This window comes from Ranitomeya imitator, chromosome 9, assembly GCF_032444005.1.
Source record: "Ranitomeya imitator isolate aRanImi1 chromosome 9, aRanImi1.pri, whole genome shotgun sequence".
Taxonomy (NCBI): domain Eukaryota; kingdom Metazoa; phylum Chordata; class Amphibia; order Anura; family Dendrobatidae; genus Ranitomeya; species Ranitomeya imitator.
The window spans coordinates 91,901,719-91,923,291 of record NC_091290.1 but is presented as its reverse complement, the minus strand read 5'-3'; the positions used below and the strand labels follow the sequence as shown (position 1 = coordinate 91,923,291).

At 43.6% G+C, this 21,573-nt stretch overlaps 1 long non-coding RNA gene across 1 annotated transcript; it reads left to right on the top strand.

Annotated features, from left to right (window-relative positions):
* The first annotated feature begins 18,524 nt into the window (after positions 1 to 18,524).
* LOC138649466 (uncharacterized) lies at positions 18,525 to 19,389 on the top strand. The gene is made up of 4 exons (XR_011315320.1): positions 18,525 to 18,886; positions 18,961 to 19,069; positions 19,178 to 19,261; positions 19,362 to 19,389. It is a non-coding gene; the product is annotated as an uncharacterized lncRNA (long non-coding RNA).
* Positions 19,390 to 21,573: the final 2,184 nt, after the last annotated feature.

The window sequence follows — 21,573 nt, the reverse complement described above, 5'->3', positions numbered from 1 at the left end:
TTTAAACAATACTAAAAGAATTTTCAACTACTGACTCACGTGCACGGAGAATGGTCGAGTGTGCGTTTGGGATCTTAACCGCCAAATGGAGAGTTCTCCTGACATCTATTAACTTGAAGACAGACACTGTGGATGAGGTAGTGAAAGCTTGTGTTGTCCTGCACAATTATGTGCTATCCAAGGAACAGATTTCCATTGAGGACCATCCTGAACAAACCACCTTGGCTGATTATAGCATCCAAACGTATAGAAGTTCTGCCACTGTTTCCAGAATTCAGGATCAATTTGCAGAATATTTTATTTCACCCAAAGGAAGAATAGACTGGCAGGATGAGAGAGTTTGAACAATTTGTCTTTTTCCTTGTAATAAGTATTTTACCTTTTACCCAAGTTGTGCACCTGTTTGGTTTTACCTTTTACCCAAGTTGTGTATCTGTTTGGTTTTACCTTTTACCCAAGTTGCGCAACTGTTTGGGTTGTACCCAAAGTATTTTACCTCTGACCAATAAAGCTTGTTTAACCTCTTAATTCCATATGACGCACTATCCCGTCAAGGTGACCTGGGACTTAATTCCCAGTGACGGGATAGTACGTCATACGAGATCAGCCGCGCTCACGGGAGGAGCGTGGCTGATCACAGCCGGGTGTCAGCTGAGCTGACTATCGCAGCTGACATCTGGCACTATGTGCAAGGAACGGTCATGGACCGCTCCCGGCACATTAACTCCCGGCACACCGCGATCAAACATGATCGCAGTGTTCTGGGGGCATAGGGAAGCATTGCGCAGGGAAGGGGCTCCCTGCGGGCTTCCCTGAGACGATCGATACAAGGCGATTTGCTCACCTTGTACCAAGCGTCTCCTCCCTGCAGGCCCCGGATCCAAAATGGCCGCGGGGCTACTTTCGATTCCTGCAGGGAGTACTTCCGGGTCTAGAGTAGGCTCTGTTACCAAGCAGCAGAGCACACCAGATCGCTGATCTGACACAGTGCTCTGCAAAGTCTCAGATCAGCGATCTGTCACTATACAGTGATGTCCCCCCTGGGACAAAGTAAAAAAGTTAAAAAAAAATTTTTTAAATGTGTAAAAAAAAAAATCCTAAGTAAAGAAAAAAAAAATATATATATATATATTGTTCCCATAAATACATTTCTTTATCTAAATAAAAAAAACAATAAAAGTACACATATTTAGTATCGCCACGTCCGTAACGACCCGACCTATAAAACTGTCCCACTAGTTAACCCCTTCAGTAAACACCGTAAAAAAACCCCCAAAAAACGAGGCAAAAACAACGCGGTTATTATCATACCGCCGAACAAAAAGTGGAATAACACGCAATCAAAAAGACGGATATAAATATCATGGTACCGCTGAAAACGTCATCTTGTCCCGTAAAAAACGAGCCGTGATACAGCATCATCAGCAAAAAAATAAAAAAGTTACAGTCCTCAGAATAAAGCGATGCAAAAATTATTATTTTTTCTATAATATAGTTTTTATCGTATAAAAAGTGGCAAAACATAAAAAAATGATATAAATGAGGTATCGCTGTAAACGTACTGACCCGAAGAATAAAACTGCTTTATCCATTTTACCAAACGCGGAACGGTATAAACTACCCCCCCCCCCCCAAAAAAAAAAGAAAAGAAATTCATGAGTAGCTGGTTATTGGTCATTCTGCCTCACAAAAATCGGAATAAAAGGCGATCAAAAAATGTCACGTGCCCAAAAATGTTACCAATAAAAATGTCAACTCGTTCCGCAAAAAACAAGACCTCACATGACTCTGTGGACCAAAATATGGAAAAATTATAGGTCTCAAAATGTGGTAACGCAAAAAATATGTTTTGCAATAAAAAGCGTCTTTTAGTGTGTGATGGCTGGCAATCATAAAAATCCGCTAGAAAACCTGCTATAAAGTAAATCCAACCCCCCCTCATTACCCCTTTAGTTAGGGAAACATAAAAAAATAAAAAATGTATTTATTTCCATTTTCCCATTAGGGTTAGGGCTATGGTTAGGGCTAGGGTTAGGGCTAGGGTTGGGGCTAGGGTTAGGGTTAGGGTTGGGGCTAGGCTTGGGGTTAGGGTTGGGGCTAGGGTTAGGGTTGGGGCTAAAGTTAGGGTTGGGGCTAAAGTTAGGGTTGGGGCTAAAGTTAGGGTTACATTTACGGTTGGGATTAGGGTTAGGGGTGTGTCAGGGTAGGGGTGTGGTTATGGTTATGGTTGGGATTAGGGTTAGGGGTGTGTTGGGGTTAGGGTTTCAGTTAGAATTGGGGGTTTCCACTGTTTAGGCACATCAGGGCTCTCCATATGCGACATGGCGTCCGATCTCAATTCCAGCCAATTCTGCATTAAAAAAGTAAATCAGTGGTCCTTCCTTTCCAAGCTCTCCTGTGCGCCCAAACAGGGGTTTACCCCAACATATGGGGTGTCAGCATACTCAGGACAAATTGGACAACAACTATTTGGGTCCAACTTCTCTTGTTACCCTTGGGAAAATAAAAATTTTGGGGACTAAAAAAACATTTTTGAGGGAAAAAAATATTTTTTATTTTCACGTAAACTGTAGTGAAACACTTGGGTGTTCAAAGCTCTCAAAACACATCTAGATAAGTTCCTTGAGGGGTCTACTTTCTAAAATAGTGTCACTTCTTGGGGGTTTCTACTGTTTAGGTGCATCAGGGGCTCTGCAAATGCAACGTGACGCCTGCAGACCAATCCATCTAAGTCTGCATTCCAAATGACGCTCCTTCCATTCCGAGCTCTGCCATGCGCCCAAACGGTGGTTCTTTCCCACATATGGGTATCAGCGTACTCAGGACAAATTGGGCAATAACTTTTGGGGTCCAATTTCTCTTGTTACCCTTGGAAAAATAAAAATTTGGGGGGCTAAAAAAACATTTTTGTTGGAAAAAAATTAATTTTTATTTTCACGACTCTGCGTTATAAACTGTAGTGAAAAACTTGGGGGTTCAAAGCTGTCAAAAAACATCTAGATAAGTTCCTTGAGGGGTCTACCTTCCAAAATGGGTCACTTTTGGGGGGTTTCTACTGTTTAGGTGCATCAGGGGCTCTGCAAATGCATTGTGACGCCTGCAGACCAATCTATCTAAGTCTGCATTCCAAATGGTGCTCCTTCCCTTCTGAGCTCTGCCATGCGCCCAAACGGGGGTTCCCCCCACATATGTGTATCAGCATTCTCAGGACAAATTGGACAACAACTTTTGGGGTCCAATGTCTCCTGTTACCCTTGAAAAATACAAAACTGGGGGCTAATAAATAATCTTTGTGGAAAAAAATGATTTTTTATTTTCATGGTTCTGCATTAAAAACTGTAGTGAAAAACTTGGGGGTTCAAAGCTGTCAAAACACAGCTAGATAAATTCCTTAGGGGGTCTACTTTCCAAAATGGTGTCACTTCTGGGGGGTATCTATTGTTTAGGTGCATCAGGGGCTTTGCAAATGCAAAGTGAAGCCTGCAGATCAATCCATCTAAGTCTGCATTCCAAATGGCGCTCCTTCCCTTCCGAGCTCTGCCATGCGCACAAACTGTGGTTCCCCCCCACATATGGGGTATCAGCGTACCCAGGACAATTTGGATAACAACTTTTGGGGTCGAATTTCTTCTCTTACCCTTGGGAAAATAAAAAATTGGGGGAGAAAAAACATATTCGTGAAAAAATATGATTTTTTATTTTTGTGGCTCTGCATTATTAACTTCTGTGAAGCACTGTTAGGTGTTGAGTTCCCGCCTCTGCACAGGGGGAATCTCGAACCATCTCCGCTGCGGTCTCCCATTCTTCTCCAGCCGCAGTGGAGTTTGTTCAGCGGAGACATCAGTCCCAGCATCTAGCTCAGGCTAATACTGGACGACTGGTTCCTACTGCCCTTCCAGGCTCTGTTCTTGTAGCCAGCAATGTTCAGCAGCGAGCAGGTCTTTCTGGGACTAAGTCCAGATTCTCACTTTCTGAGCATGCCCACGGGATGACCTCCCATTGGAGGTCGGGGGGTCACATGCTTATATACTGCAGCCTTCTCGGAAAGGTCTTGTTCTTGCTGCAGCTATAAAAGGTTTGCATGGCCACACAGCCATGCGATAGTATACAATTGTTATCGTGTGTGTGTGTTGATGAGTGCAAGTCGTTCCTTAAAAAACCCATCCCTTTTGTATGACTGTTCGCGTAAGGTGTATGGCTGCAATCTAGCGCCCGGCTGAACTCACAGCTTTAACACACGAAACAGCGTCTAACTGCTGTGACCGCCAGTTCAGCGCCGTGCACTATTAGAGCGCTTACTTTACCCAAGCCTGGGTGGTTAGTGGCGTCCGCTAGTGTGGCACAGCATGCACTTTTGCATATTAAATTTCCATTTAATTCACAAATAAACGCAAATTATATCAAAGAAATTTTATGACTGTCATGAAGTACAATATGTCATGAGAAAAGAATGTCAGAATCGCCAAGATTCGTTGAAGCATTCCAGAGTTATAACCTCATAAAGGGACAGTGTTCAGAATTGTAAAAATTGGCCCAGTCATTAACGTGCAAACCACCCTTGGGGCTTAAGGGGTTAACTAAAGTGTTATCTATACCTTTTTTGAAGAATAAGTACAAAATAGCTGTAAACAACACAGTTTTATTTTTTTTAAATAGCAAAAACAAACTTTTATTTTTAAACACATAAATAAACTTTATTTTGCAGCACAGAAAACTATAGATTGGAATAACTCGGGGTGAAGATAGTGCTAGAGGGGCTGTCGGATAGGGACACTTCGACAGTGGGAGTGTGGAGAGAGGAATGTGTTGGTGGTGGGGAAGGATCAATAGGTAGTGGTGAAGATGTGGAGAAGGCAATTGAGCGGGTGGACAGGAAAGTGGGATTGGAGTTAGGAATTTGATAGGATGGACGGGTGTATGTGATGATTTGAGAGGATTGGGAGGCAGAAGCAGTGATGGGTGGAGAAGAGGGTTGGAAAGGAGGTAATAGAGGCTGGTGGTAGTGGGCAGGAAGAGGAGGCGCGGATTATGTAGATGCTAAGTGGTATGGGTCAGGGTCATCATATTGGTGGGAAGGGGCACGGGCAGGAGTCTGGTAGTGTGGCTGGTTGGAAGGGGCACGGGAACCCTGGAAGTGTTGTGGCTGGTGGGATGGGTACGGGCATGACGTGGGTGATGGTGAGTTTGGTGGGATGGGGCACGGGCAGGTTGGTGGTACAGGTCAGGAGAATGGTAGTGGCTGTAATGATGGACAGTGGAGGAAGTAGGGCAGTTGCAGCATGGGTGGCTATAGTCTCTGCTTTTGAGGCAATGAGCGCTAGAGTCGACTGGCAGGATTCCATTACTTGCATCTGCTGAGAAGTAGATAGAACCTCCATTTGCTCAAGTACTGACTGGAAAAAAGTGTTGTTCGGTGACTGTCGTGCCTCTGAACGTATCGTTAACAGAAGTGTATGCATCTCGAGTATACTTTTATGTATTAAATTAAAACCTGCAGCCATTTGCTCGGACAAAACTTTCAGACAGTTCTGGAGGGATGCATTCAGGTGTAAGGGCGCATAATTATGTACCTGACCCCTCTGCCGATGGCGCCCCGATGCTACAGGTGTACTAGAGGTGGCAGCAGCAGAGGGGTGGGGTACAGGAAAAGTTATATCCTCACCAGCAGATACATGCAATGGAACCGGCCAGGATGCTCCAGCGCTCGCAGATAGGACAGAGGCATCCGATGTGTGGGAAGGCTGGGAAGGTGCAGAGTGGGAAGGTGCAGAGGGGCCGGCACTGTCAAAGTGTCCCTCAGTGGTGGCCTCCTGAGGGATTGCCCCAGAAGGATTCAACTGTGCTGCAGGCTCCCGAGTGCTTCCGACGGTGCTGTGGAACAAAACAGAAGAAACAAACAATTAATATACTGTATACATGGCACTGGCTGAAAGAGCAAAATAGGGTTAGACATGTAGCTCTGTAGCAGGAGAGCTGGCTGGGCTCTGTGGCAGGTTATAGCTGGCTGGCCTCTGTGGCAGGCCTGTAGCTGGCTGGGCTCTGTAGCAGGAGAGCTGGCTGGGCTCTGTGGCAGGTTATAGCTGGCTGGCCTCTGTGGCAGGCTCTGCTCCAGGCTTTGCTGGCTGGGCTCTGTGGCAGGTTTATAGCTGGCTCCGCTCTATGGCTGTGAGTTATTCAGTCTTGACAGGGTGTGGGCTCTCTGGCTGGCAGTATGGCTGGAAATGAGTGAGGGCCTCAATGGCATTGCTTTATATATGTGTCTTGGGGGCATGCCCATGGTTTCTGAGCATGCTCAGTGTAGAAAGCCGGATCCGCCTTGTTCCAGATCCGGCGCAATCCGGCATCCATAGACATGCATTGTAGCCGCAGACAAAAAACGTTACAGTAGACGCCGGAATCGATTGTTTGCCAGATCCGGCGACAAATCGGAAGGAATGCTGGGCCATCCGGCGCAATCCTGCGCTAATAAAAGTCAATGGGGGAAAAAACGGTTCTGGTTTTTATTTTTCCGGTTCTGGTTTTTCTCCAAAGAGCCGGATTTAGCCTGAAACAAAAAACCTGATGTGCGAAAGCAGACTAAGTCTGTCTGCATTTTCTATGGAGAGGCGTATGCGGCTATCTGTGATGATTGGGAAAACAAAGGATGGCACGGTACTTAGGAGCGCTGAGGCAAAAAGGGCAAAATAGTTAAAATTAAAAGGCACAAACGTTTATTAAAAATACTGTGTATTGCACTCCACAACGTGTTTCGATAGTGGCATGCTAACTTTCTCAGGTGGTATAAAAAACGGGGAAATTACATATTTAAAGGGAAGAGTTGGGTTCCCTTTAGAAGTAATCTCGCTTCTTATTCATTCTCCTCAGATTTTAAAGAATTTGATTTAAATCTTCGGGTCAGATTAAATAAGTTTGAAGATGTTATGGTAAAGAAAAAAGTAGCAAAATGTATGCATGATAGCAAGGATGGAATTTCATCTGATGAACCAATGGAGGTTGTTGCCCAACCCTCTGTAACTTCCCTTTCTGATATTCCATTAGTTACTCATAATAAATTATACATATCAAAAAGGGACCTTTGTTTTAGCATCTCTAAAAACCAAACAACAAAAAGCTTATTATGAACATCAGGATCCACTGGGTGTTGAAGCCATTAGGAAGGATATACCCACACCTGATAAGTCTAACCCTTCTCAAATGGTACATACACCTTCACTCTCGCCATACCCCCCTGTAATTGTGGCCTCAACTAATTTGGTGGGGTCAAATGAGGTTCCGCACATTCCAGATGATTTCAGATTGGGGAACTTTCCCATAAATAACTTTCCCATGGTCACTTCAGTTCAAAATAATGAGTCTTTGAATCTAACTAATTTACCTTTATTAACTATTCATAAATGAATCATTGTCACATAAACCTTTTGCGGATTCTCTTTCACCTAAGCAATCTTCTGCTCCTTGTAATGTTGAAACTTCTAGTAAGGTTCTTTTGAACCCATTAGACACAACTCCGGTTCTTCCCATTGACAATTCAATTGAGCCAAAGCTTTCTCGTAACAAAGAGTTTACTTTAATTTTATTAAAGTAAAATTAACAGATAATTTCTCTAAAAAGTACGTAGCAGAGCCCTCTCTGTTAGTTCCCCAAATAAAGTGGCTGGTGCTATTTATGATACTGCTCCTTCTGTATCTTATCCACCTTTGATGAATGGTTTTTCCTTTATTGACTCAACACCATCCAAACAGGAATTGGGGTTCATAGTGCTTCCTGGATAAAGTTAAATCTTTATCTACATTATACAGTGTTCATTTTGCTCATTTTGTACAATAATATGTTCACATTTGAAAATTCTGTATACCATCAGATTAAGGGCTGCGCGATGGGGATCCATCTTCATCGTGCAGTCCTCTTTGGCTTTAGGATGAATAGCCTTTTACCGTCGTTGTATTGACAATTTGTTCTTCATTTGTTCTGGCTCAAGGAAAGAGGTTCTCAACAAAAATTCTTGGTGGCTCTCTTTTACGGCTTCTTTGTTTGATACTGCCCTCCAATATTTAGACCTGATGGTACGTTTGGATGAGACTGGTAGGTTATCCACTTCAACTTCTTTCAAACATGTAGATGTGAATAGCTATCTTTGATTTGACCTTGAACATCTTCCCAAATGGATAACCAACATACCAGACGGCCAATACTAGAGGATACAAAAATACTGTACCGTTGTTTCTGACTTTTTGGATGTATCTAAAATCCGTCATAAGCAGTTCTGACAGGATGGTTACTCTAAAAAATTGGTTTGTGATGCTGTTTTAAAAGAAAATATGAACGGATGGAAGGATGGATGTGTGGATGAGGGATGGATGGAGATAGAGCTGGAAGGATGGAGGGATGGATGTGTGCAGGGTCCGACTGGCCTGGTAGGGTATCAGGGAAATCCCCCGTGCACCCTTGTCTCTGGGGGCAGGAGAGGAGGAAAAGAAGAAAAAAAAAGTATGCGGTTTTTAGGGGTGCGGGCCCTTTAACCCCTTTACCCCCAAGGGTGGTTGCACGTCAATGACCAGGCCAATTTTTACAATTCTGACCACTGTCCCTTTATGAGGTTATAATTCTGGAACGCTTCAACGGATCCTGGTGATTCTGACATTGTTTTCTCGTAACATATTGTACTTCATGGTAGTGGTAAAATTTCTTTGATAGTACCTGCGTTTATTTGTGAAAAAAATGGAAATTTGGCGAAAATTTGGAAAATTTCGCAATTTTCAAACTTTGAATTTTTATGCAATTAAATCACAGAGATATGTCACACAAAATACTTAATAAGTAACATTTCCCACATATCTCCTTTACATCAGCATAATTTTGGAACCAAATTTTTTTTTTGTTAGGGAGTTATAAGGGTTAAAAATTGACCAGCAATTTCTCATTTTTACAACACCATTTTTCTTTTAGGGACCACATCTCATTTGAAGTCATTTTGAGGGGTCTATATGATAGAAAATACCCAAGTGTGACACCATTCTAAAAACTGCACCCCTCAAGGTGCTCAAAACCACATTCAAGAAGTTTATTAACCCTTCAGGTGTTTAATAGGAATTTTTGGAATGTTTAAATAAAAATGAACATTTAACTTTTTTACACAAAAAATTTATTTCAGCTCCAATTTGTTTTATTTTACCAAGGGTAACAGGAGAAAATGGACCCCAAAAGTTGTTGTGCAATTTGTCCTGAGTACGTTGATACCCCATATGTGGGAGTAAACCACTGTTTGGGCGCATGGAAGAGCTCGGAAGGGAAGGAGCGCCGTTTGACTTTTCAATGCAAAATTGACAGGAATTGAGATGAGACGCCATGTTGCGTTTGGAGAGCCACTGATGTGCCTAAACATTGAAACCCCCCACAATTGACACCATTTTGGAAAATAGACCCCCTAAGGAACTTATCTGGATGTGTGGTGAGCACTTTGACCCACCAAGGGCTTCACAGAAGTTTATAATGCAGAGCCATAAAAATAAAACAAAATTTTTTTCCCACAAAAATTATTTTTTAGCCCCCAGTTTTGTATTTTCCCTAGGGTAACAGGAGAAATTGGACCCCAAAAGTTGTTGTCCAATTTGTCCTGAGTACGCTGATACCCCATATGTGGGGGGGGAACCACCGTTTGGGCGCATGGGAGGGCTCGGAAGGGAAGGAGCGCCATTTGGAATGCAGACTTAGATGGAATGGTCTGCAGGCGTCACATTGCGTTTGCAGAGCCCCTAATGTACCTAAACAGTAGAAACCCCCCACAAGTGACACCATTTTGGAAAGTAGACCCCCTAAGGAACTCATCTTGATGTGTTGTGAGAGCTTTCAACCCCCAAGTATTTCACTACAGTTTATAACGCAGAGCCGTGCAAATAAAATTTTTTTTTTTCCACAAAAATTATATTTTAGCCCCCAGTTTTGTATTTTTCCAAGGTTAGCAGGAGAAATTGGACCCTAAATGTTGTTGTCCAATTTATCCTGAGTACGCTGATACCCGATATGTGGGGGGGAACCACCGTTTGGGCGCATGGGAGGGCTCGGAAGGGAAGGAGCATCATTTGGAATGCAGACTTAGATGGATTGGTCTGCAGGCGTCACATTGCGTTTGCAGAGCCCCTAATGTACCTAAACAGTAGAAACCCCCCACAAGTGACACCATTTTGGAAAGTAGACCCCCTAAGGAACTCATCTTGATGTGTTGTGAGAGCTTTGAACTCCCAAGTATTTCACTACAGTTTATAACGCAGAGCCGTGCAAATAAAAAATATTTTTTTTTCCACAAAAATTATATTTTAGCCCCCAGTTTTGTATTTTTCCAAGATTAGCAGGAGAAATTGGACCTTAAATGTTGTTGTCCAATTTGTCCTGAGTACGCTGATACCCGATATGTGGGGGGGAACCACCGTTTGGGCGCATGGGAGGGCTCAGAAGGGAAGGAGCATCATTTGGAATGCAGACTTAGATGGATTGGTCTGCAGGCGTCACATTGCGTTTGCAGAGCCCCTAATGTACCTAAACAGTAGAAAGCCCCCACAAGTGACCCCATATTGGAAACTAGACCCCTCAATGAACTTATCTAGATGTGTTGTGAGAACTTTGAACCCCCAAGTGTTTCACTACAGTTTATAACGCAGAGCCGTGAAAATAAAAAAATCTTTTTGTTTTCCCACAAAAATTATTTTTTAGCCCCCAGTTTTGTATTTTCCCAAGGGTAACAGGAGAAATTGGTCCACAAAAGTTGTTGTCCAATTTGTCCTGAGTACGCTGATACCCCATATGTGAGGGTAAACCCCTGTTTGGGCACACAGGAGAGCTCGGAAGGGAAGGAGCACTGTTTTAATTTTTCAACGCAGAATTGGCTGGAATTGAGATCGGACGCCATGTCGTGTTTGGAGAGCCCCTAATGTGCCGAAACAGTGGAAACCCCCCAATTATAACTGAAACCCTAATCTAAACACACCCCTAACCCTAATTCCAACGGTAACCATAACCACACCTCTAACCCTGACACACCCCTAACCCTAATCCCAACCCTATTCCCAACTGCAAATGTAATCTAAACCCTAACCCTAACTTTAGCCCCAACCCTAACTGTAGCCCCAACCCTAACCCTAGCCCTAGCCCTAGCCCTAGCCCTAACCCTAGCCCTAACCCTAACCCTAACCCTAATCCTAGCCCTAACCCTAGCCCTAACCCTAACCCTAGCCCTAACCCTAGCCCTAACCCTAGCCCTAACCCTAATCCTAACCATAGCCCTAATGGGAAAATGGAAATAAATACATTTTTTTTTATTTTTCCCTAACTAAGGGGGTGATGAAGGGGGGCTTGATTTACTTTTATAGCGAGTTTTTTAGCGGATTTTTATGATTGGCAGCCGTCACACACTGAAAGACGCTTTTTATTGCAAAAAATATTTTTTGCAATACCACATTTTGAGAGCTATAATTTTTCCATATTTTGGTCCACAGAGTCATGTGAGGTCTTGTTTTTTGTGGGACGAGTTGACGTTTTTATTGAAAACATTTTCGGGCACATGACATTTTTTGATCGCTTTTTATTCCGATTTTTGTGTGGAAGAATTACCAAAAACCAGCTATTCATGAATTTCTATTGGGGGAGGCGTTTATACCGTTCCACGTTTGGTAAAATTGATAAATAAGTTTTATTCTTCGGGTCAGTATGATTACAGCGATACCTCATTTATATCATTTTTTTATGGTTTGGCGCTTTCATACGATAAAAACTATTTTACAGAAAAAAATAATTATTTTTGCATCGCTTTATTCTCAGGACTATAACTTTTTTATTTTTTGCTGATGATGCTGTATGGCGGCTCGTTTTTTGCGGGACAATATGACGTTTTCAGTGGTACCATGGCTATTTATATCTGTCTATCTTTTGATCGCGTGTTATTCCACTTTTTGTTCGGCGGTATGATAATAAAGCGTTGTTTTTAGCCTCGTTTTTTTTTTTTTTTTCTTACGGTGTTTACTGAAGGGGTTAACTAGTGGGACAGTTTTATAGGTCGGGTCGTTACGGACGCGGCAATACTAAATATGTGTACTTTTATTGGTTCTTTTTTTATTTAGATGAAGAAATGTATTTATGGGAATAATTTTTATTTATTTTTTTCATTATTTTGGAATATTTTTTTTTTATTTTTTTTACACATTTGGAAAATTTTTTTTTTACTTTGTCCCAGGGGGGACATCACAGATCAGTGATCTGACAGTTTGCACAGCACTCTGTCAGATCACTGATCTGACTAGCAGCGCTGCAGGCTTCACAGTGCCTGCTCTGAGCAGGCTCTGTGAAGCCACCTCCCTCCCTGCAGGACCCGGATCCGCGGCCATCTTGGATCCGGGGCTCGAGCAGGCAGGGAGGGAGGTAAGACCCCCGCAGCAACGCGATCACATCGCGTTGCTGCGGGGGGCTCAGGGAAGCCCGCAGGGAGCCCCCTCCCTGCGCGGTGCTTCCCTGCACCGCCGGCACATCGCGATCATGTTTGATCGCGGTGTGCCAGGGGTTAATGTGCCGGAGGCGGTCCGTGACCGCTCCTGGCACATAGTGCTGGATGTCAGCTGCGATAAGCAGCTGACACCCGGCCACGATCGGCGGCGCTCCCCCCGTGAGCGCTGCCGATCGCTATGACGTACTATCCCGTCCAGGGTCAGATAAGCCCAGGGCACCTCGACGGGATAGTACGTCTAAGGTCACAGAGGGGTTAAAAGTGCAGACAGAGAAAGTGCACGGCGCGCGCACGCAGCGGTCATTACCTAAACCACTGAGGTGCCGCGCCCCGATCCTATCTGACAAGTGTGCGCCCATATTCATCAGCGTATGACGTCAGTGTTATGCGCCACATCTGACGGGCGCACATCAGCTGCCGGCCTCTGCTAGGTCGGTGCCCATTTTACTATGTGCACTGACATGCAGAGAGGAAGAGGAGAACGGCGCCCGGCGCTGGGAACGCAGAAATGTAAGGTGAATTTTTTTTTGTCTCTGTCTGTCTCTCTGTGTCTGTCTCTCTGGCTATCTCTCTTTCTGGCTCTGTCTGTCTCTGTCTTCCTCTCTGGCTTTTTCTCTGTCAGTCTCTCTGGCTGTCTCTCTGTCTCTCTAGCTGTCTGTCTCTCAGGCTGTCTCTCTGTCTCTCTCTGTCGGTCTCTCTGTCGGTCTCTCTGTCTCTCTCTGGCTGTCTGGCTGTCTCTCTGGCTGTCTCTGTCTCTCTGACTGTCTCTCTGGCTGTCTCTGGCTGTCTCTCTGGTTGTCTCTGGCTCTGGCTGACTCTCTGGCTGTCTCTGTCTGGCTGGCTGTCTCTCTGTCTCCAGGAAAAAAGGACCAGGATGGATATAACAGGGGTGGCAGGATGGATATATGGGAAGCATGAAAAAAGGACCAGGATGGATATAAGCAGGGTGGCAGGATGGATATATGGGGGGGCAGAAAAAAAGAACCAGGATGGATATAAGATGGGCGGCAGGATGGATATATGGGGGCAGGAAAAAAGGACCAGGATAGATATAAGGGAGATGGAAGGATGGATATATGGGGGCAGGAGAAAAGGATTAGGATGGATATACAGTGTTTTGCGAAAGTATTCGGCCCCCTGGAACTTTTCAACCTTTTCCTACATATCATGCTTCAAACATAAAGATACCAATTGTAAATTTTTGGTGAAGAATCAACAACAAGTGGAACACAATTGTGAAGTTGAACAAAGTTTAATAGTTTAAATTTTTGTGGAAATTCAGAGTTGGTATGTCACACCCCTTAGACCCCAGTCCAGAGCCTCTCACCTAGCCAAATTAGTTCCCATGCTTCGCACTGACGAGGGCCAACAGCCCGAAACACCATGTCTGCGAATTGAGATACTGATTTGGCTTTTATCCTAAGTCAGATTGCACAACTCGTTAAAGAGTTGATTGTGACTTGTAGGATCACTACTTCCAACAGGTGGCACTATAGAGTTTAATTCGTCTTTTTATCAGAAGAGGCAGTTTGCATATTATATTTCCCAGAGGAGTATTGCATGGCGAATAAGCCTCCTTACCTTGACAAGCCAGAGATGGTATGACACTCTCCATAAGGAGAAACAATACCCCTTAGACCCCAGTCCAGAGCCTCTCACCTAGCCAAATTAGTTCTCATGCTTCGCACTGACGAGGGCCAACAGCCCGAAACACCGTGTGTTATGGAAATTTGGTTTGGATAAATTTATCCCTGTGTGTGCTGCGGCCGTTCCCAATAAGACTGAGTATTTTGAGCGCTCAACAATGAGACTGTACACCATTGTGACAGAAAAGCATTCCATCAATACTGCTGATTTATTGTACATACATGGATTTATAATTGCATATAGAAAGGAGTGTTTAGGGGTGGTTTGTTAATTACCATATTGTCTAGCTCCTCTGTTATTGGTTATCTAAATATATATGGAATATTGTGATTAATGTACATATGAATGCTGATTAAGCAACTAAAATGTAGCTCTCGGCATTTAGGACAAAGTTGAGACATCTGATCAGCACTTAATACATCTGGCGTTCTTCCTCTTTTGCCTGGAAAACCCCCATACAGTCTGTCTGGCTTATATCAGTTTATGTCAGACATTTTAAGCCATTAATTTTAATGTATATATTAGCTGTGAGTATAGGGGGAAATGGACGCCTACCAGGAGGTCCAGGAGGAAGAACACAAGATCGCCACATGACCCTGAGGTCCCAGGTAGGAGTCCAAACTCTGTAATTAACATTTCTGATTATTCTTTGTCCCCCCTTGAGTTGAAGGTACTCAACATGGGTTTATCCTTTTGTCCCACTTCGAGATGGGATGCATTCCAACTAGAGAATGATTTACAACGCTTCTACAGGAGTATCAGATTGAAGGTTCACTTTGACACAAATACAACTGACAGGGGTAACACACTTGGTACAACACCTAGTCACGACATACCCAAAATTACCATTGATTCCTTAGGCCTTAGGAACCCGAGTACATTCATGCCACCTAAATCATATCACGCAGTGGAAACATTTATTAGTCTACTTGACAGGGACATAAAAAATACTATTCGTGATCAACAGTTAGGCCTTTTCCCGGTACAACACAATCTCAACACCTCGGAGAAACAGGCCCTTGAAGCCTTAAGTATAACAAAAATATAATTATTAAGCCGGCTGATAAAGGGGGAGCCACGGTTGTCATGAACAGAAGCCAATATATCACAGAAATTAGACGACAACTCTCTGATTCCACTACTTACCAGAAATTACAGACTGACCCCACCCCCTCTATACGCCATAAAATTAACATGGTACTTGACAAATATGTCCAACTCAAGACTATTGACTCTAAAACCAGAACATATCTTACTAATCACCACCCGGTAACTCCAGTACTTTACATTTTGCCCAAAATACATAAGGATCTCCATAATCCCCCTGGTCGCCCGATAGTGGCTTCTACTAACTCCATACTAAATCCACTATCGATCTTCCTCGAAAAGATTCTGACTCCACATGCCCGTTCAACCAGATCCTATGTCCTTGACACTAGCGACTTCTTGGAAAAAATTCATACTCTTAAAAACATCCCACCAGGGAGTACCTTATGTACTCTAGATGTCAACAGTCTTTACACCTCCATTCAACACGATAAGGGTATTGAAGCTGTAGCATTGACCCTTCGTGAAGCTGACGTTGATACCGACCTACAGAATCTATGTATCGATCTGCTCAACTTGGTTCTAAGACAGAACTTCTTCATGTTTGAAGATGATTTCTTTTTACAGATCTGTGGCACCGCCATGGGGTCGAATGTGGCCCCGGCCTATGCCAATTTATATATGAACCATTTTGAGCACACACATGTGTATCCCAATCCTATTTTCCAACAGAACGCCCTCACTTGGTATAGATACATAGACGATATTTTCTGTATATGGAAAGGTGACCAGACAAGCCTACATGAATTTTTCAATACCATCAATGGGGCTAGACCAGAACTATCTTTTACTCTGGTACAACACCAGGAGGAGATTGCTTTCCTGGACACGAAGGTTCTCAAGGATCCCACAGGGCTTCTTAGCACTGATTTATATGTTAAACCAACGGATTGTAATAGCTTACTACTTTACAATAGTTGCCACCCTAAGCCCACACGGGATAGTCTTCCTGGATCACAGTTCAAGAGGGTTGCTAGGATTGTCTCTAACCCGGTGACCAGGAACACCAGAGTCAATGAAATGGCAGACAAATTTAGGGTACGCAACTACCCCACAAAACTCCTAGATCTTGAGTCTTCCAAAGCTCTTGGGAATACCACCAGTACCATTAATACCACACAAAAAAAAACCAGACTCCCCTTTGTACATAACCACCACCCGACTATGTACAAGATTCACAACTTAATTCGGGGACACTGGCCCCTCTTGAACAAGGCCTATCCACAGATCCCCATCTTTAGAAACCCTCCCCTAATGAGCATGAGGCGTCCTAGCAATGTAAAAGATAGGGTGGTACGGGCCGACCTAGGCTCTTCCAGATTACGGCCACAAAGGACTCTGACAGGACAGAAAAGAACAGGCACATTTCCCTGCCTCAATTGCATGTGTTGCTCGAATATCATTAAGGGTAATGAAGTCTTACATCCGCACACTGGGAAGGCCTTTCCAATTAAGGACTACTACACATGCGAATCAAACTTTGTAATATATGTCATCAAATGTCCATGCGGACTACTATATGTAGGGGAAACCACCCAAGCCATCAGGAGTAGGATCTCTAGCCACAAATCCACCATTAGATGTGGTAAAACCTGGCTGCCACTACCGCTACATTTTAAAGAAGCCCAACACACGGTTGCCCAACTGAGGTTTCAAGTCATTGAAAAGGTTCCACGTCCTCGACGTGGTGGGAATCACATCCAACTACTCAAACAACGAGAGTCCTACTGGATCTACACGCTAGACACTCTTCATCCTAGGGGTCTCAATAGGGAAATTGAATGGCTATCCTAACCAGGTCTCTATTTTTCCTTAGGCAACTTAAACTGCATCTGTAGAATTCGTAATCTTCCTCAGCAGGATGGTAAGACACATACCCTTTAGGAGTTTGGTTATAAAAAGTTTCCTTTCTACATAGTAACATAGTTAGTAAGGCCGAAAAAAGACATTTGTCCATCCAGTTCAGCCTATATTCCATCATAATAAATCCCCAGATCTACGTCCTTCTACAGAACCTAATAATTGTATGATACAATATTGTTCTGCTCCAGGAAGACATCCAGGCCTCTCTTGAACCCCTCGACTGAGTTCGCCATCACCACCTCCTCAGGCAAGCAATTCCAGATTCTCACTGCCCTAACAGTAAAGAATCCTCTTCTATGTTGGTGGAAAAACCTTCTCTCCTCCAGACGCAAAGAATGCCCCCTTGTGCCCGTCACCTTCCTTGGTATAAACAGATCCTCAGCGAGATATTTGTATTGTCCCCTTATATACTTATACATGGTTATTAGATCGCCCCTCAGTCGTCTTTTTTCTAGACTAAATAATCCTAATTTCGCTAATCTATCTGGGTATTGTAGTTCTCCCATCCCCTTTATTAATTTTGTTGCCCTCCTTTGTACTCTCTCTAGTTCCATTATATCCTTCCTGAGCACCGGTGCCCAAAACTGGACACAGTACTCCATGTGCGGTCTAACTAGGGATTTGTACAGAGGCAGTATAATGCTCTCATCATGTGTATCCAGACCTCTTTTAATGCACCCCATGATCCTGTTTGCCTTGGCAGCTGCTGCCTGGCACTGGCTGCTCCAGGTAAGTTTATCATTAACTAGGATCCCCAAGTCCTTCTCCCTGTCAGATTTACCCAGTGGTTTCCCGTTCAGTGTGTAATGGTGATATTGATTCCCTCTTCCCATGTGTATAACCTTACATTTATCATTGTTAAACCTCATCTGCCACCTTTCAGCCCAAGTTTCCAACTTATCCAGATCCATCTGTAGCAGAATACTATCTTCTCTTGTATTAACTGCTTTCTATTTTTTTTAAAAAAGTTTCATTTCAGTTTATTTACCTCCCATTTCAGGTACGGTTTTACTTTCTATATATTTTGATATATTTTTTTCATTTATTTCCTTTGCCCAGGCAACCATTTTTTTCATTTTTCATTTTTTATTTTTATTTTTTTATTTTTTTATTTTTATATTTTTTTTATTTTTTTTTTTATTTTTTTTTTATTTCTTTACCATAACCACCTATTTGACCCTATCAACTCAAGGCTCCTCCCGTTAATGATCAGAGTGTTTTGGACTCCTACTTTATTTTGCAATTTATATGGATGCTTTGTGTGTTTCTGTTTTACTTAATGAATTGACATTATATTTAAATATGTACTTGGGCTTGCATTTGTCTGTATGCACATATATATGCATTCATTTTGTCTATACAAACATGGCCCTCCACTTCTAACTATTATACTGGTTAGGGATAGGCAGCTGTCCCCCTCTCTGCTCTCTTCTGTGCCTGCACTACACACTAGTGCCTTCTGATGCACTTACACAGACTGCTATATCGCTCCCACCCACTCTTCCTTGTGCAGTGGCGCCTGCGCCCTCCTTGCCGCCTTCCAATACATGAGTCGCATTGCGCAGGCGCAGGCTCTCTCTAACTGATACGACGCTCATGCGATCTGTTCGCTCTGCGCAGGCGCCGGTCTGTCCCCCTCACTTCCGGCCGCGGCGCTTCTTAAACAGCGTCGGCCGGCTCCTTGCCACATCCGCCTCCTCTGCCAGGACACTGTTGCGTGTCGGCGTTGCCTCCCGGATTGCCCAAGCGGACGCTGTGACCCCTGCACCACCAATGGATGTGAGCTCCAGACCCCAGATAAGTGCCTTACATACGGTTATACCGCTTCTTACTAATCCTGCATCTCGTTCCAGATGCTGCTTAGGTGAACCCTCGCCGCACTAACACGTACCATTGGGCCTAAGCCTGGACACAACTTCATCTACTTTTTTCCTACTACCCTTGCTATAACAAGGACCCTAGGTAGGCATTTCCTTTACGGATTTAGGAGCCTTATGGTACTCCATAACACACATATTAACCCGCCGTACAGAGTTACCACCATACTCCATGTTGTACATCTTTTTACAGAATTGGACGGCTGTTCCACACAGGCACACTTATGCTGCTTGCTCCTGCTTTCTACATGGAACTTGTGTTGCATTAGGACATTCGGTAGTCTAATTTTCTAATTAAAAACACATACTATGTTTCTTTTGCTATTTGATTACCCAACACTATGTATATAGATACATGTACGTGTTCTGTGTTTCAGCTAAAGCCCATATTGGACTATTGTATATATCACCTAGCATTAACTGCCCGCTGACATCCATTTGGGTAAATATCTCTTTTGTATATGTATTTATCCCCACACATCCCTCCTGGGTGTCACATCACTTATATCATTCCATTGCTCATGATATATTTATGAATCTATACACCCATATTAGATTTCTTTCACACATCTCATCCATATACCTATACCTTTTCTTTTCATGTTGCCTCATTAGGGTATCACAGGGCCGTACCCGTCTTTGAATACCATTTGACTATATGACATCATTTGGACTACCACTAAGGGTATGTTGTTTTTTCATCATGTCCTGCTGTTTTATTTGATCATTTTCTCCTTTGCGTTTGATCTTAGGTTTTTACGAACTAAACCCCCCCCCCCCCTTTTTTTTTCCTTTTCTCCTTGGCCTTAATGGTGACGTCGCTTGCAGGATGGGTACAACCTTTACCTGCTTATTACATTATTCGTATTGACATGGGTCCCATTTCTCCTTTAGGTTTTTGTTGTGGTTTGTTTTTCCACACGGAACCTTTATTAAGTTGTACATATTGTACATAATTTTGTTCATTATATTTTTGTACATATTGTTTATTTATACGTCTTTTCTTTCGTCTTTCAGCACTACTCTGTGACCAAGGCCACTGTGTGGCCGAAACGCTAGAAGTAGAACTGTTGCCTTGTTACGTCCTTGAACTTTTGTTTTGCACCATTGAATAAAAAATCTTCACTTCAGCAAAAATTGACTTATTCTGACGTGTGCAGTGATTCGTTCTTCTTCAAGTATTGGGGGTCATCTGACTCCGTTCACTTGCACCGTCCACACCCCAGCTACAGTCGAGTGCTAGCTCTTTGTTTATTCTACTATATATGAGTATAGAGGAGTATACATGCAAGTGAGATCTACATGATATATATATTTCTATCACAAGCCCCCCTTAGATATCTCTTGCCGTAATCCTAGCCTCCTGTCCCAAAGGACTCTTTTGTGCTGCCGGTGAACTGACGCAAGCCTAGCGCCTACGCCCCACTCCATACAGACTTTTTGCAAATGGGCGATCAGGAGATCTGACCCTAACGGGGGTTCATTGAAATCAGTCTCTTAGTCAATAACATGTGTAGTGCCTTCTTTATCAGGTAGATCATCTATTCGGTCAGGCAGGGCATCCACAACATCATTCTGGCTTGGGTGTCATCCTCTGGTAGGGGAGCTCTCTTGCAGTGCGATGCGTGGATCCACGTGGGTCTTCCCTCCAGCTTCACAGAGGTTGGTGTCATCAGCGGCACTTGGACAGGACCACCAGATCTGGGATCGAGTGGTCTTCTCCTTACAAACTTTTTTCACCAACACCCAGTCTCCTTGCTTCAAGGAGTGCGTACCGGACACTGAATCTGGATCTGGCAATGAAGAAAAAGCTTGAGAATGGATGTTAGCAAGTTTCTTAGTGAGTTCAATTACATAAGCAGACAAAGTATCATATTGCATAATCAGCTGCTGAGGGAAAGAATACCCCTAACCTGGGGCTAGACTCAAACAAAATTTCATATGGTGACAGTTTTTATGGGCCTCTGGAAGTGTGCCTTACACTAAGTAGTGTGATTGGGAGTGTCTCCTGCAATGGTTTGCGTGTATCTTGGCCAACTTTTAACATTCTGTTCTTAAGTGTCCCATTCAGTCTTTCCACTTTCTCGCTACTCTGGGGATTGTAGGGAGTGTGCAGGCCTAAGTCTGACTCTACTGCTGACCAGATCTCTCATGTGAGATTTGCTGTGAATGCGGGTCCCCATATCTGCATATCTCATCTCTGAGAGTAGCTTCTTTGCAGTAGCCTTTGCTGACTGGTTCCTCACTAGGAAAGCTTCTGGTCATCCTGAGAACACGTCCATGACCACAAGGGCATATTCGAATCCTCCACTTGGCGGCATCTGGATGTGGTCTTTCTGGACCCTCTGGAAGGGGTACAGTGGTCTGGCAAGATGATGTGTGGAAACTTTCTCCATTCTTCCAGGGTTGCATTTGCCGCAGGTCAAACAGCTGCTAGTGAACTTGGCTGTTAGGGTGGAGATCCCTGGAGCGAACCAGTAAGCACCAATCAGATCATTCATCTGTGTCTTTGATCTGTGTGTGGGCCCATGTGCCCACTGGGCCACCATATTGTGCATGCTTCGGGGTAAACAGGGTTTGTAGTCCATT